A 12,730-nucleotide genomic window follows, 5' to 3' on the forward strand; every position below is an offset into this window, starting at 1 on the left:
TGTGGAAGCTTAGCTGAAATGCTCCACTTACCTCTGGTCTTGAGAGTGCCACAGAAAGGCAGTCACAAGTGTGCTGCCAGAATATTTATCCCAGAGCATAAAGTTACCTCCCACACAGGAAGAAACAACTTCAGACCTGCAGGCAGGCAGCTTAAATTGATGCCTGCCACTGCCAACTATGTGCAGGCACAAGTGTTTCACCTGGAAGAGCAGGTGAGAACTAGATTTCTCTTCCAGATCCATAGCTACTGTACTACAGGAAGTGCTGACACCCCTTTCCTTCCTACCAAGGATTTCCCAAAACACCTGTAATTTCATGAGGCTGAGTTTTTATCAGGTGAGCTTGCCGTGATGGCAAGGCACGTTTATTTTACCTTAAATACAACGAGAAGTCAGAAACCACATGAACACAAACTTGATGGCACAGATGCTGAACTAGTCTGATGGAGAGGCTGGACACCCCACACGACTGTAGGACACAGCACTGGCGACCTGGCTGACCAGGGAGGTGGAAGTCACAGTGATCTGCACATTTTGCAAGTCCTGGTAGGGGTGTGAGGAACAAAAGAGCTGAACCAGGCCAGGCCTTACCAGCTCATTCCATAATCCCATGATTTACCTACAATGAGACCAAAACCATCAAAGGTTTTATCTGTCTGTAACCAGTATCAAACCGTGAAAACTCAGAGCTCTTTGTCACCAATCACTCCAGAGGAGGTCAAACACACCAGCAAAATAAACCTTATGAACCACTTAGTCATGTTTCATGAGTAAATCCCCGACATCAAACCAGAGTTCATCCCCACAGATAGCTAAGGGTGCATCAACTCCATCTGTTCACCAGCAAATCACTGTTACCCAACTTACTTTTAGAAGCACTACTGACTACTGCTTAGAAGCACTACTGCTTTTCAGCCATGACTCACTGCCCAAAACATAAATTAAACTGCTTTGTACACTTAGGAACAACAAAACACTTATAGCTGGCAGCTACGAGTCATGCATTTGAAGTTTTGTCAGACTTGAGGTATCTGCTAAAACTGAAAACTTCAGGAATGGGCTTGTTCAAAGTTGTTTGCCTTGGGTCATGTAAGTATTAACTTCCCAATTTTCATCAGCAACAATTAAATTTGCTGAGCAAAGGTATTAAATAATGTGCCTCTATGAACTATCAAATGTTATAATCAGGATAGTTCATCTCTGCTTTTTGCCACTGAGCATTGCAAAATACAAAATATATGTTCTCGAAACCTTGAGAGCATTCAGAAAAACAAGGCAGCAATAAAATCTCCTTTCTATAAAGACAAGTACTCCAGGCAGCATCATCCCTCCTTTCTGGATGTGCTTCCAATGTTCTTACATCAAATGCACATTTCAACATTTTCATACATTCATTTTTGCTGAACAGTCATAATTTCTCTCTCAATTCTATGGAGAAACTTAAACAGCAATCGAGATTTGCAATGCCAAATGTCATCAGGAGTGCCACAAAAAAAAAAAAAAACCCACAAAAAAACCCAAACAAAAACCAAACAAAAACCAAAACAAACAAACACAAAAATAAAATAACAAAGCAGTTATTTTCTAGTTGACATGTTTGCTGCCTTTGGTTAGAGTTTATTCAACATTAGAGGTACTGCTGTCCATTCTTATTGTCTCTTAGCAAAGAACAAAAAGTCATGCTTTTTTAAATTTACACATTACACTTAAAACTCATTAATGATTGTAGGTGTTTTCAGTAACACCGCTTTAAAGTAATTCTGTGCTGACTCCTACAGTCATTTCTCTCCCCACAAACCTAGCTTGTCATAAAGACAGAACCATCAATAAACACAGGTTGATTTATAAGAACTAACTTGTGATTTTACACAGACCTCTTTTCTTCTAAGTCCAAAAGGGCTCTTGCCTGCTCTGGGAAACCCCTTTTAGCAATGGAAATGTTACAGTAGTGCAGCATGAGACCTTGCTGACTTCTGAGTTTATAGATACCAGTACTGATACCATACTTATTTCCTTTCCTTGCCATGCTCCAGAGAAGTGGCTCTGGTTACCAATGCAGTGTACAGGGGGAGGAGCTGATCCCCTTCCCTATGGGGCTGAGCAGCAAGTAGGACAACAAGAAAGCCAGCAGTAGGACTGCAGAGAAATAGCTGCACCACATATGTAAGATGGAAGGAAGACAGGAAAAAGGGAAGTGCACAAATTAACCCAAGAAACGTCAAAAAAAGAGCCACCAACCAAACCAAATGCAAACACTAATTGAAGTTTGCTCTATAACTCATGGAAAGTGGTTGTGGATTGTAAGCCAAAACCATTTTTCATATAGAGACCTGTCACCAGCTGTTTTATGTGCCCAGACTCTGCTTACAAAGCAGTTCTAACCGTGTATAGTCAAGTAGCAGCATTTCCTATTTCTAGATTTACATGTTCATGCTTTCCAATTCTTACGTTCAGTCAGAGCCCCACTGGCCTTCCTCCAGCAAATCTGTAGTCACCAAGAACCTGGCTTATCGAGGATTTTTTTTTTTAAATTGTGAACACATTTAATTTAAGAAGAAAAACATTTCATTCCATTAGTTGAAAAAACCTGAGCATGTGGAAAAGCAACAGCTGCAGGTAGAGAGCTGAACCAGCCTGCAATGTTCTTCAAAACAACTCCCTATCTCATGCTAAACAGGCAGGGCAGACATAACTGACACTGTGAAAACAAACCATTATTTTTGTGAATGATCCATCTGCAATAGCTTAACCAGATTCAGAAACTGTTTAGCCAGAAGTCTGGTCAGCTTTCTGCCATTCCTTTCCTGGAGACAATTACATGGGAACATGCACACACAGTTACTCTCAAATGCTGTCCCTCCATAGCAGGTCACAGAGCCTTCTTAATTGCATCCTCCACACAAACCATACTGTCCCTCTCTGGCCCCCATCAATGACTGCACTTAATCCGCCCTCTTTACCAAGGTGCAAGTTCAAGCATGTATCAGACCAGGCTGCATGAGCTTCCTAAACTGCTGGGAAAGCTGGGGAGCCAGTGTACAAAAGTCCCATGTAACAAAAAATCTGCCTCAGAGCTCATGGAGAACAAAGCAACTCACTTCAAGCACACACCAAATGCAGATATCCAAAGTATACTCCTTTTTGTCATTTTGACTTGGGATGAAGATGTACTTTTATGTCTTCTGGACATATAACTATGAATACAGTGCTTTGAATTATAGCAAACAGGATCAAAAAAGATACACTGTAAGACACCCTTTGTGCTGTCTTGTAAGTATGAAACAGCAAAACTTAAGAAGCTTCATACTTTCATAACCAGGTAAAAACAAGCACTGAGCTCATATTGCAGAACAAACATGAAGTTAGCTCTTGTACAAAGCTTCCACTGTTTGTGCTCTATTCTCATCTTCCTAGTCTTGGAGGAATCTTTTCGCTTACTCAAAGCAAAGAAATCTCTGATGGCTGCATGTGCCCTACTGCAGCTCTTGCTTTCCAGAAAATGAGGTACAGTCAAGAAGGCAAATTAAGTTTTCCCAGAGGCTTTCGTGTGAGCCATGTCTTTTCCACAGGACACCATCTCTCTCAGCAGGAAGGGCTGCCCGAGCAGCTGAGTGCTTCTCTCTGTACTACACACGCAGGGCCTTGTCACAGGGACATTTCTCTCTCTCATTTCTCAGGATTTTTCATAGAGGTGCACAGAGAGAAGAAAGAGAAAACAATTTCTATTTCTGCTCCTTGTTTTTCTCATGTGGAATGTGTTTGGAGAATTGTTTACCTGGAATGAGTGCTTGATTGGATTCTGGTGAGGGTTGTTTGAGCCTGATGGCCAATCAGACCCACATGTGTCTGGACTCTCACAAACAGGGTCACGAGTTGGTAGCTAGGGTAGTTAGAAGAAGTAGGTATGTAGTTTTAGTGTCTTCCTTTATGTAGTATATTTATGTATTATAGCACAGTTGTAATAAAGAGATCATTCAGCCTTCTGAACTGGAGTTGGACATCATCATTTCTTCCCGCCAGGTTTGCCTGCATTTTACAATGGGCCTGACAAGGAGCTGTGGATGCTCTCTGAAAGCATTTGGAAGCTGAACTCTCCTCACACTCACCTGCAACCCAGCAGATTTACCTGGAAGCTGCTGCCTGCTGTCAGCAGTACCAGCATGATTTTTTTTTTTCAAAAGAGAACTTGTCACCTGGCTCCATGAGATATAGCCAGTAGTTTGGACAATGTCATCACAAAATGTAGGACCTACTGTCAATATGCTAAGATTCTTAGCCAGTTCATTTTGAACAGGGCAGCATGGTGTTGAACATCTTAGTCATTTGCACTGTGAAGATGTAGCTTGGGCACACCATCAAAAAAAGCAGCACCCACTATCAGTGTTAACAACCCCAACTATTTTGTAGGGAGAGCAGCACTACTATGGATCTTAGCCATCCTCAGTGTGGAATGCTGTCCAGGAGTGCCAGTGCTCAGGAGGAGGAAAAATCTAGTAGTGTTCACTTAACCTGAGCTCCGCCAGAACAGTTGAAGCCATTATTCCCTCCCACAGAACACACCTGCAGAGGAATTACACTGGCAGGTTGGGAAGTCAGCAGCTGGGGGAGAAAAAGAGGGAAGGCTGAGCAATAGAACTTGTTGGCTGTGGCTTGTAGTCAGAATTGCAAGCTGGACTGTGGCATGGATGCTGAAGCACAGAGCCTCTCCCCTGAAGCATTTCACACTGCACACACAAGTATGCAGATTCTGTCTCCGCTGAAAAATTCCTACAGCAGGAGCTGTGAACAGATATGGCATTGCATTCTGTAACACATGTGCAGAAATGTTTTTAATAAGGTTTCCATCGTCCTAAAAAAGGGAGTGGAAATACCAACATCTGAGAGCAAAGTGGGATAGGAGAACAATCCATAAACAACTATAATGAAAAATACATTAATTCTACAGCTAGGCTACAGGTCTTAAAGAAAGAAAGTACAAATCATATTTTGCTTTTATACGCTAAAAACACTTGTATAATTGCAGTTCAGATAAGCAAGTTTCCAAAATAAATTTAGGCAGAAAGTGTGTGAAGAAAATTCAAGGCACAGAACATCATGGCCTCTCCTCTATGTCCTCTTTTTGCCCCTGTCCCATTTAACATCTTCTCTGTACTATGCACAGGTAGCAAAGAAGCCCATAAATCCACTGTCCCTCATCTCTGAGACTACTTCTATGTAAACAACAATTTTTGTATCAAGTTCTTTAGCATACCAGACATACAGAAGTAAAACACCCAGAATCAATCATAATTTTTTAATGCATATTATAAGTTTGGCTAGATCAGATCACACCACCGACAGCTATGTCTGCAGTGTAAACTTCAAATGACAAAGAGAGAAAAATTGTCTTTGCTTTCACAAGGTGTACGGATTTTCCACTTGTGATATTCACTGGGGTAAAGGACAAGCGGGTTTCTGGTGCCCAGGAACTGCCCCTTCAACTCAACCATGCTTGGTCACTATTCAGCCTCTTCAGGTGCCTTGAGTGTGAAAAGCTGGAAAGACCCCAGGTACACATCCTCACTTCTAACCACTCTAAATTTAGCACCGCAATGAAGTTTCTCTTCCCTCCTTCCCCACGATAAAGGCAGCCCCAAAAAGGAAAAAAGGAACACATAAAACTCAACCAATCTGGCCCATGAAACCTGAGCTACATTCACGAGACAAAAATAGAAAGCTTTCATGTTTCATTATCAAACACTCAACCGCACAGCACAGGAAGCTAAAGCTTGAGGCAACAGTAGGTTTCAAATACTCCTCAAAATGGGAGCAAGGCTTACCTTTCCTGCTCTGTGCCAGGCTAAAAGAAGTTGGCTTGGCAATGACAAAAAACATTAGAGTCCAAGGATCCTCTCCAGCAGCAATCCAAGTAGGCAGTTTTTTAAGCAATAGCATCATCCTCACTTCATAAATTGTCCTGTCCAGAAGAACAATCATTGCCTCCTCACTTCTTCTAATTCAAAACTCTACATTTGAAAATATTGAAATCATTTTCGATCTTTAAAAGTTTAAGATTTAATTTTTTTTTTGTAAAGTTTTTAAGATTTAGTCCTAAACCCCAGAGGAATTCAGGAGAAAAAAAGAATAGACAAACGTTATTTCTAGGGAATTGATACTTCATGAACTCCAAAACTTGCACTTCCTTACAACACTCCAGCTTCACTCTGTTAACAGCAGCCTGAATTTAGTGGGGTTTATGTCTGCTCCCTAGGGTTGGGAAAGGCCAGAAGGAAGGCAAGGAAGGACCTGAGGAAAGCAGAAACACTGTACTGCTCCTCTGTCACGGTGTGTCAGGTTCTTCCAGAAGTCCCCTCAGCCTCCATCTTTACAGTCTCAACAACAGATTATGTAGCCATCTGCTGAGCTTCAGTTTTTAAAAATGTTTTTATTTTAAGAGAACTTGTCACCATGCAAAGTCACAACTCTTCCTCAAGTACACTTTTTTTTGTGGTGGCTTGATCTTATCTATTCTTACCCACTCTAGACTTCCCAAGGGAAACCAGAAACGAACAGGTTTCACTCACCTCACTAGCTGGGAAAATGGTGTTTATGAACCTGAATAGACTTAAACACACTGTGAACTAGAAACAACACCAGTAATTTAAATTTGTCTGAGTGAGTCAGCCTGGCTCTCTTCATCATTCACATCTAACCCATTCCTAGCCTTACTACACACATTCAGAGAACGTTTTTTGGGGCTTATAATCTGTTAAGAAATACCACATTTCAATACCCAGATGTGTGGCTTTGCCTCTTTTGTCCTGGCAAAATCCTGAGACATAGCATATAAATTGATGCCTTGTTTGTTTTTTTTTTTACTGAAAGAGTTCAGCACAGCAGCTGCACAAGCACATTTTCCCTTCTGGGCAAAAGGACAAGGTGGTTGGCAGTATTTCCTGTGGATGGTACATCACTGAGTGGTGGAGTGAGCACTGGGAAGAGGAATTATTGCCTCTCCTGCTTAGCATGAATGAGCACATGAAGCCATGTAAAGGAGGAGTAGGAGAAATGTTCCATTAGGGTGAAAAGGGAAATGAAGACAAGGTTTTATATTTCCCATGGCATTGCTATGCTTACTTTTAAACAATGAAATGAAAATTTCACTTAGGCATCCCACAACATTTGCACAGGGCATCCAACATCAAGATGCCCTACAGCTCACTTTCAATAGTCTCAAAATTTTCTTATTTTACAGCCTGGGAAATTCAGGATGCCTGTAAGGCAAAGAACATGAAAACAGCAGCAGAACTCAAAGAGCTTAATCCATTCAAAACTAGAAAAACCTCAGTAATCATCATCAGTGGATTCTTAAAGAACTGACAAATGCAATTGCAGGACTAGGTGCAAGGGCTTTAATAAAACTATTAAGTACAGGGTAGTATATAATATGAAAATATTCAATAAACACAGTAACTAGATTTGAAAAAATACATCACAGAAGAAGTGGCAAATAAAGCCAAGTCATCCAGGCAACTACTGTTCACAAAAAACACCTTAGCAGAAACACAGGGTGTTGGAACACATTGTAAGGGCAGGCATCATTAGAAATGTCTAAAGGAAAGCAGAATAAGACACAACATCAGCTTGCCAACACCAATGAGAAAAATCATATCAGACCACCATGACTTTATTTCTCAAAGTATTTATAGCTCATTTTCTAGATGAGGGTAATATTAGCTTCAGGTGAAAGAAATGTTAGATTTAACATAGCTGAGTATCCTAAAATATGCGCCAGTGTTGTGGACACTGAAGGTGGAAATGAATAATTTTAATGTGGGTAGGAAACTTTTTATGAGATAAAATGAGAGTTAGATAGAGACCAGACTATTACATGAGTCAATATTTCACCTAAGACACCGATACAAAAGTCCTCAGCTTTAAGTCTAAAGGCCTCATCAGCAAATGGTTGAAGGGAGAGGCAACTCCTCGTGTGACAGAACACCAGAAAAAGCTCCATGTATTTGCATTCTGAGGGGGCGTAAATGTCTCTCTTACTGATTCAGTAAATCTTGAAAAAGACAAGAACTACTTAAATTTTCAATTATTTAACTGGGACTAGAACCAAGTATGGTTAAACTACCGACAACACATGTCAGAAATTGGAACACTCCTTACCACCAGGAAAGAAAGACATAGGATGGCCACGTAGAGGCAAGAACCTTACAGACAGAGTTTGGTTAACATATAAGCACTAGATTATGGTGTTATATGCCTGTAACAGCAGGAGCTAGAGTCAATGAACCAGTCCTCTCTTACAAAGGTTTTTCTTTATTGATTAATATTTTAAGAGATTTTGATGCAGGTGCCTCTTTTCTCTTCCTCTAGAGCTTATTCAAACAGGTGGTCATATAGTAAAACTTGTCAGAAGACTTTAAGCCTGCAGTAACTTTCCAGTTAAATAAGCCTACAGTGTGACAGTATCAGATGAGCTTCATTTTTGGGGAGGGGAAGGAGAGTTGATTTATTTGTTTGTTTTAAATTGTATTATTCTTCCTTGCTCAGATCAAGTCTCAAAGGCATCAAGAATCTCTGCAGGAAAAGTTCTGGGACTGGGTTCAGGGCAGCAACATCCAGCACACCTTCTCCTCAAAGTGGTGAGGATAAAGGAGATGTAGCACTAGTCTAGTTAATGCATTACATGGCTGAAATGCAACAACAACCGCTCTGAGGAAAAGAGGTCTAATAAGAATTAGAAAAAGTGAATTTTAATAATGGCACTGTTAAGATCTTGATTTTCATGTAAGACATACCCTACACATTTAAATTCTACTTCAATGCCCAGATTTCTTAATCCCCACAGACTAGCCTTTCCTATTTGCCTGTCTTCAGTGTAAGTCTGGTGGAATTTTTATTAAATTCTTGTGCAGTCCTACTAGACACCTGGGGCTCTGAAGGTCTGTAGATGTAGCTAGACCCAGCTCTATGCAGGTAGGTCCAACAGCACATTCAGTTCAGTTCTCACAGACTGATCTCCTGAATCTACAGAATTCATGTCAGATACAGAAATAAAGCAAAATTCTGTATCCCAATTCAGTTACAGAAGACCATTCCCACTAATGCATTTAATTAGGAAGCTGGAGAATGGTAGATGTAGTGATAGGAAAAAGATTTAACATGAGTCTTGAAAAAATGGCTAGCAAAAAACACCCACCCACATGCATAGATCCAGAACAGCATGGTGTGTAAGGTGGACAGAAATAGCTGCCAAGGATGATGTGAGCAGTAATAGAATATAATCAACAACAACAAAAACCCAGAACAGTTGCTCAACTTAAAAAAAAAAAAAAGAATGAAAATACCCTTTAAATGAGTCAGTAAATCTGATCTTACTTATAGCAGTAAATTGCAGCAACAGGAACAATAACATTCCCAAACTGGAAGTTATTGTTTACTTTATATAAACACTAAGCTCAGAAATTTACATTGAAATAACATGCACTTTAAAGTGAGCAAATTTTATTTATTTATTCATTACCAGTATTTAAAACAAAACCCCACTACACTTCTAGATTTCCCTGTTGCAGAAAAAAAAAATGCTGCCAGAAAGTGTAATACAATGAAATTAATACCTACAAATCCATAAGAGTTCACATCCCCTAAAAATAGTTCACATTCATTAACAGAGGAAGTAAAATGGCAAGATAGCAAAGAAGCAGAAAATCAAGTTCATGTAGTAAGTGCAAGCAGATTTCTATTTCTTATCAGTCCATCTCTTATTAGTTCTGCTAAAGAAAGATTACCCTGGAGTTTCAAACAGCGCACAACTGATATAAATGCTTCAGCATTCATAGAAATACTACAAATTTAGCCATAAAAATACATACTGCACTTCCCCATAGCCTACTGCAATAATTGTAATCTAGAATTTAAACAGTTTTTAAACTCTATTTGCTTCATTTGGGATGCCACAGAGAAATCTGTTGTTTTCAAAGTCTATGACTTGCAACACACACCAAAAACCAAGAGAGCAAAGAAAACTTGCTTGCCATTCCCTGGATTTACTATACACACACCCCTCTGTCAAGAGGCTTATAGTTTTTGGCATTCCTTTACTTACTCCCGTGTTCTTCACCTACTGAAAGATTAGGGAACAAGCTACAAACAGGCTGTACCTAACAGATCAGAGCCTGGATGGAGATGTTTTTGTACATCAATTTGTTCAGGACCTTGCCAGCAAATCCAAACAAGTCCCTATACTTCAGAGAACCCTGGAAATCCTTCCTTACTTTGCCTATTTTACAGCTTTGGGAAGGGACAGCACCTTGGGCAATGTGTAGCTGTGCCTAGCTGGCATAAACTGCAGCATACAGAAACACATGAATTGGGTGGTAAAGCAGCCCAGCCACACCACTGTGAAGCTGCCGTTCATACCTTCACCTCCTCCTTTCTGTACTATACAGTTTTTAGCATCCAAGCTAGTAAGGTTTAGGCTTACCCAAGAATCCCTAGCCATTACATTTAACACTGTGAAAAACTGCTTTTGGATTTCTAGACCCCATTAAAATTAAAAATAACACAAGAACAAAACTCACTGAACACTTGTGGTTTTTTTTCAGACCAGGACAGAACACAGCTTAGTCAAATGTCCTGCTTTTATCTACCCAGGAAACGTTCAGGCAGTACACATCTGCTTTGTCAATTCCACCCAGCTATTCAAGCAGCGGCCTCAGTTTATGGCTCTGGCTCACCTGCTTTGAGGGACCAGCAGCAGGTCCTAGTCGAGATCAAAGGACAACACAGCACAAACCCATGGGGTGGTCTCCATTATAGAAGACACTTCTCGCAGACAAGGCTCCTTCAATGTGTCAGCATTAACACACATTAGCGATCATACACAATGGGAAGAACTGCTTTTATCGGTGTGAGAGAAAGTTTAACAGGCATGTTTGGATGTGTTTAGTGCATTTCTTTGAAATTTCTTTTCCTTAATTCAACTTCAGATTTTTAAAGGCAGTCCAAATATATATCTATCTTGAAATCCCTATTCAGGGGATATACAACTCATAGAAGACGGTAAGTATATTGTGCATATGGAATCTGATTAAAAAGCAGAAACATTTGTTTTATAACCATATTATTTAATATCCCATGGTTTTGGCTGATATATTATTCAGCTGAAATACTGAGACTGTTTGGAGAAATGCTGATTCTAATGAAGGCTCAATGCATTTCCCATATTCATAAAGGAACCATTTCACAAATGGCATCATATTCCTTAACATGTTTATCCTGAAGAGCATTCAAGTCCTAATTAGGAACAGAGCCACACTCTGTTAAAACTGAGAAAAAGTATATTTAGACATCATCTATCCCCAGTGATCTTGCAGGAAGACACATAGCATATGGCACATGAGAAAATCAAAAAAGGGGAGGGGGCAGAAGAGAGAAAGAGACTGCGTGTTAAAAATACTTCAAATGAATACTTTAGTGAAAAAAAAATTTAAATGGGAAAAACCACAAACAAACACCACCAAAACACTTTGTCAAGAGCTCAGCATTTCATAGAATGTAGAGATGTGCAGGCATTTTAAACTAAAATGACATTGACATTTCTATGTCAATTGCTTTGCCCTTTATCTTACATTCACAAGAGTAGACACGTCTTACTTCTATTTTGTACCTTAAACAATTAATTATTGTCTTAAAATCTAACACCATTACTAAAATTCAACATTTAAACACCTACACCCCAATGGTATTTCAGAATTCTTGCTTTGCAAATAATTCCCAAAAGAGTGTTTTGATTTGTTAGGGTTTTTTTTTTTTTTTTTTAATTTCAGATAAGAAAACACTAATTTCCTGTTGCAATGCTACAAATTTCAAAAACACAAAATATGAACAAACTGCAGTATTACCATAAGCCAAGGATTCCTACTGCAAGCTAGTGACCTTTTAGATGTAACTGAGAATTTCCTTGAGCTTACTTCAGGCAGAATTGTGAAGGGATGTTAACCTACCTTTCACCATTTTACTGCCAAGTCTCATAATATCCAGTGGTTTTCATAAAGCCCACATCCTGGTGTTAGTATCAGAGTTATATAAGAACTCTGTCCAAAAGCACCTGAACATAGACTTCAGCCTTGCAAGAAAATCTTGCATATATTACCATAGTTTGCTCCAAAACCTATAAAATCAGAACACAAATAAAACCAAGCCACTGCTTTAAGAACAACTACAAACATCACAAACTTTTCATCTCCTAACCCAGAAAAAGGTCAAGTGGAAAAACAGAATTCAGGAGGTTTTGCTTCAAAAGTTTGAAATCTTCTCTTTGGTGAGCGAAAGAAGGCTCCTAGCAGTTTCCTGTGCTCTGCCCAGGGACATGCCAAAAGAAGCAGGTGAAATGCACTGGGTTTGTAACACGCTGTTTTGTCACACAACTGTAACAGCCCTTGGCAGGCTGTCTTAGAGCATGGCCCTGCACAGACACTCTCAGTGCTGAGCCCCCCGAGCAGCACACTTTCAGTGCAGGTCATGGAAGTTGCCTCCTGGCCTGCCACAGACCCCATGCCAGGCGACTAAGCTTCCCAAGGGGTAAGCTGAGCCACACAGAATTCTTACACCCCATGATTCATGCTGGAAACAACTTGGCCAAGTCTTGAGGTTGGGTTATCTCATTGCATCACCCCTCAGCCTTGATGTATGTATGAGGAGTCCAACAGTGGAGAAGCAGCAAGGAGGCTCCCTGACA

The 12,730-nt window shown here is 40.1% G+C and overlaps 1 protein-coding gene across 10 annotated transcripts in view; it reads right to left on the reverse strand.

The window, feature by feature from the left end:
• CARMIL1 (capping protein regulator and myosin 1 linker 1) overlaps positions 1–12,730 on the reverse strand; it is a 195,039-nt gene that overhangs the window by 135,498 nt on the left and 46,811 nt on the right. The window contains exon 1 of one of the 10 annotated variants that reach the window (XM_085571836.1): positions 32–114. The exons of the other annotated variants lie outside the window; for them this stretch is intronic. The gene's annotated coding sequence lies outside the window, so the exon portion shown is untranslated. Of the gene's footprint in view, positions 1–31; positions 115–12,730 lie in introns of those variants that run through there. 10 annotated transcript variants of the gene reach the window in all.

Source organism: Lonchura striata, chromosome 2 (genome assembly GCF_050655825.1).
Source record: "Lonchura striata isolate lonStrDom1 chromosome 2, ASM5065582v1, whole genome shotgun sequence".
NCBI classification, from domain to species: Eukaryota; Metazoa; Chordata; class Aves; order Passeriformes; family Estrildidae; genus Lonchura; species Lonchura striata.